Consider the following 5,000-nt stretch of genomic DNA (forward strand, 5'->3'; position numbering starts at 1 on the left):
CGGAATATATAGCTTTACAATTAAAAAATAGAGTTTCGTTTCGAAAGGCAATGAAAAAGGCTATTGAATTAGCTGAACAAACGGATACAAAAGGAATGCAAGTACAAATTGCAGGGCGGATTGACGGAAAAGAAATTGCACGTGTCGAATGGATCAGAGAGGGCAGGGTTCCCCTACAAACAATTCGCGCTAAAATTGATCATTGTTCCTATACAATTCGAACTATCTATGGAGTATTAGGCATCAAAATTTGGATATTTGTGGACGAGGAATAATAGACCTTTATTTATCTTGCCATTCTGGCCAGTGATAGAACAAAAAATAACAAACTGTTTCATTCTTTTTCCGTTAAATCAAACAAAAATGAGCAATTCTAATTCTATAAGGTTGAATAAAAATTCGATTGACCATTTGTTATAATTGCTATGCTTAGTGTGTGACTCGTTAATTTTTCTTTAGAGTTTAGAGTTGGAATTAAAAAAAAATAGACTAAACCCTACTTAAACTTAATAACTATATAAAATAAATAAAAACAAAAATAAAAACAAAATAAACTAATAACCAACTTATTGCTTCGTATTGTCGAGATCCCAAGAAACAGTCACTATATGAGATGAGTGGATCAATCATATAGTTGCAGCAACTGCAACTAAAATCTTTTCCATAAAAAATCAGATTATGGGTTGTGAAACAAAAATAAAGGGATGTGGATAAATGGAAGGATGATAGAAAGAGAGAACAAAAATATCAATGATATATGATTCCAATATGTATGGTCTATGAATTACCTCATAAAGGCAATGTGATAAAGCATCAATACTGAATGAATATAAATAATATAAATAATAATAAAGAGCCTCGGGTTAATAAAAACTAAGGAGATTGACTCGAGAAGGAATTTTGTTGGGAGCTCCATTGCAGAGTTCAGGCCTAACCATTAACGGAGAAGCTATGGGAACGACGGAACCTGTGACTGCATAGGATTCTACTGAAAACGAATCCGAATAATTCATTGGGTGGGATGGCGGAACGAACCGAGAAAAAATTTATTTATTCTGAGAAGTCATGGGTTGACCTAGGAATAAAACAGTAAAGAGTAAATATTCGCCCGCGAAACCTTTATTTATTGAGATTACATTACAATATTTTGGCATCATTTGATAAGGGTAAAAATAAGGATCAAGGATCGTTATAAAATAAAAAGCATTATCTATAATTTATATCTATAAATATGCATAACATAAATATTCTAGCTGTATATCCTGTATATACATCTTCCTGTATAACAAAACAAATTCAATATTAATAAATGTCTTAGTGTATTAGTTTATTAAATACATGCGTATCTGTAATATTATTGAATCCTTTCATTCGCGAGGAGCTGGATGAGAAGAAACTCTCATGTCCGGTTCTGTAGTAGAGATGGAATTAAGAAACGACCATCAACTATAACCCCAAAAGAACCAGATTTCGTAAACAACATAGAGGAAGAATGAAGGGAATATCTTGTCGGGGCAATCGTATTTGTTTCGGCAGATACGCTCTTCAGGCACTTGAACCCGCTTGGATCACAGCTAGACAAATAGAAGCGGGGCGAAGAGCAATGACACGATATGCGCGTCGTGGTGGAAAAATATGGTTACGTATATTTCCCGACAAACCTGTTACAGTAAGACCTGCGGAAACACGTATGGGTTCGGGGAAGGGATCCCCCGAATATTGGGTATCCGTTGTTAAACCAGGTCGAATACTTTATGAAATGGGCGGAGTATCAGAAGCTGTAGCCAAAGCAGCTATTTCACTAGCTGCGTCCAAAATGCCTATACGAACTCAATTTGTCAGGATAGGTATGTAGAACTAAACAGTGTATTGAGGATGAAAAAACAACGGCAAGTTTATTTATTTCTGGACAGAGAATATTTCTTTTTTCCTTCATCCTTTGCATTAAAATAACGGATTCCAATAAAATGATATGATTCAACCTCAGACCCTTTTGAATGTAGCGGATAACAGCGGAGCTCGAGAATTGATGTGTATTCGAATCATAGGAGCTGGTAATCATCGATATGCTCATATTGGTGACGTTATTGTTGCTGTAATCAAAGAAGCAGTGCCTAATATGCCACTAGAAAGATCGGAAATAATTAGAGCTGTAATTGTACGTACTTGTAAAGAACTCAAACGTGACAACGGTATGATAATACGATATGATGACAATGCTGCGGTTGTCATTGATCAAGAAGGAAATCCAAAAGGAACTCGAGTTTTTGGTGCGATCGCTCGGGAATTGAGACAGTTGAATTTTACTAAAATAGTTTCATTGGCTCCCGAGGTATTATAAATACTACTAGATGGGACTATGATATATCAGAACATCTAAAATAGATCAAATTTAGTAGATTAGTAGATTGTGTCTCACGCATATACTTTTAATAATAAATAATTTTATAATAATAAAAAAAAAAAAAAAAGAAAGAAAATAAAACAAAGAAAAAAAGGAAACATGTTGATTATATCAAAATTAGGAGGCACCAATAATTATAGTTCGTCATGGGTAAGGACACTATTGCCGATATAATAACTTCTATAAGAAATGCTGACATGAATAAAAAAGGAACGGTTCGAATAGCATCTACTAATATCACCGAAAATATTGTGAAAATACTTCTACGAGAAGGTTTTATTGAAAACGTTCGGAAACATCAGGAAGGTAACAAATATTTCTTGGTTTCAACTCTGCGACATAGAAAGACTAGGAAAAGAATACACAGAACTATTTTAAAGCGTATCAGCCGACCCGGTTTACGCATTTATTCCGACTATCAACAAATTCCTAAGATTTTAGGTGGAATAGGAATTGTAATTCTTTCTACTTCCCGAGGTATAATGACAGATCGAGAAGCTCGACGAGAAAAAATTGGAGGCGAACTTTTGTTATATATATGGTGATCCTCCTCCTCTGGTATCCTAATTTTCTCTCTAACTTCCTATTTGTGAAATAGAGAGGAAAAGTGAGTTATATAACTCTTCCTCCATTAGTTGATACTTCAAGGAAGTTACCTGGAATGAAAGAACAAAAATTTATTCATGAAGGTTTAATTACTGAATCACTTCCCAACGGTATGTTTCGGGTCCGCCTAGATAATAAAGATGTAATTCTAGGTTATGTTTCGGGAAGGATCCGGCGCAGTTTTATACGGATACTACCTGGGGATAGAGTCAAAATTGAAGTAAGTTGTTATGATTCAACCAGGGGACGTATAATTTATAGACTTCGCAACAAAGATTCGAATGATTAGGTGATTTTTAAAGCATTCCTTTCATGACGATACAATTCGAAGTTAAAAAAAAAAATTCAAGAGACTTATTTTCTTCCAAGGAATAGATTAAAAATTAAGGTAAGGAATAAGAAATATGAAAATAAGGGCTTCCGTTCGTAAAATTTGTGAAAAATGTCGACTGATCCGTAGGCGCGGACGAATTATAGTGATTTGTTCCAATCCGAGACATAAACAGAGACAGGGATAATCTTTCTAAAAAAGAACTTTCTAAAGAAAAGACAAAAATAAAGGATTTCTTTTAATATGAAATGGATATTTCCGTATCTTTTCTTTCCGTATATTTCTGACTTATATTTATAAGATGATAAAATATGACAAAAGCTATACCAAGAATCGGTTCACGTAGGAATGGGCGTATTGGTTCACGTAAGAATGGACGTAGAATACCAAAAGGAATTATTCACGTTCAAGCAAGTTTCAACAATACCATTGTAACTGTTACAGATGTACGAGGTCGGGTGGTTTCCTGGGCCTCCGCTGGTACTTCCGGATTCAAAGGGACAAGAAGAGGGACACCCTATGCTGCTCAAGCGGCGGCATTAAATGCTATTCGTACAGTAGTTAATCAGGGTATGCAACGAGCAGAAGTTATGATAAAAGGTCCTGGTCTCGGAAGAGATGCAGCATTACGAGCCATTCGTAGAAGTGGTATACTATTAAGTTTCGTACGTGATGTAACACCTATGCCACATAATGGATGTCGACCCCCTAAAAAAAGACGTGTGTAGAAATAAGAAAAAAACGGATTTCAAGAGAAATAAATAATTCAATGATCTGATCAAATAATAGTATTAGTATAGTATGGTTCGAGAGGAAGTAGCAGGATCCACTCGAACACTACAGTGGAGGTGTGTTGAATCGAGAGTAGACAGTAAACGTCTTTATTATGGTCGTTTCGTTCTGTCCCCGCTTATGAAAGGTCAAGCCGATACTATAGGTATTGCCATGCGAAGGGCTTTACTTGGAGAAATAGAAGGAACATGTATCACACGTGCAAACTCTGAGAAAGTGCCGCATGAATATTCTACGATAATAGGTATTGAAGAATCGGTACATGAAATTTTACTAAATTTGAAAGAAATTGTATTGAGAAGTAATATATATGGAGTTAGAGACGCATCCATTTGCGCCAGGGGCCCTAAATACGTAACCGCTCAAGATATCATCTCACCACCTTCCGTGGAAATAGTTGACACAACACAACATATAGCTAACCTGACGGAACCAATTGATTTGTGTATTGGATTACAAATCAGGCGAGATCGTGGATATCGTACGAAACCAACAACTAACTCTCAAAATGGAAGTTATCCTATAGATGCTGTATCTATGCCTGTTCGAAATGCGAATCATAGTATTCATTCTTATGGGAATGGGAATGAAAAACAAGAGATACTTTTTCTAGAAATATGGACGAATGGAAGTTTAACTCCTAAGGAAGCACTTTATGAAGCTTCTCGTAATTTAATTGATTTATTTATTCCTTTTCTACATGCGGAGGAAGAGGACATTAATTTCAAAGAAAATAAAAACAGGTTTACTCTACCCATTTTTACCTTTCAAGATAGATTAACTAATCTAAAGAAAAACAAAAAAGAAATTCCATTGAAATGTATTTTTATTGACCAATCAGAATTACCTTCCAGGACCTATAATTGT

At 35.2% G+C, this 5,000-nt stretch overlaps 1 protein-coding gene across 1 annotated transcript in view; it reads right to left on the minus strand.

Moving 5' to 3' along the window:
• Positions 1 to 3,573: 3,573 nt before the first annotated feature.
• LOC135660674 (cytochrome b6-f complex subunit 4-like) overlaps positions 3,574 to 5,000 on the minus strand; it is a 2,858-nt gene continuing 1,431 nt past the window's right edge. The window contains exon 1 of the mRNA XM_065176409.1: positions 3,574 to 5,000. This exon is cut by the window's right edge and continues 1,431 nt beyond it. The gene's annotated coding sequence lies outside the window, so the exon portion shown is untranslated.

Source organism: Musa acuminata, unplaced genomic scaffold (genome assembly GCF_036884655.1).
Source record: "Musa acuminata AAA Group cultivar baxijiao unplaced genomic scaffold, Cavendish_Baxijiao_AAA HiC_scaffold_499, whole genome shotgun sequence".
Lineage (NCBI taxonomy): Eukaryota > Viridiplantae > Streptophyta > Magnoliopsida > Zingiberales > Musaceae > Musa > Musa acuminata.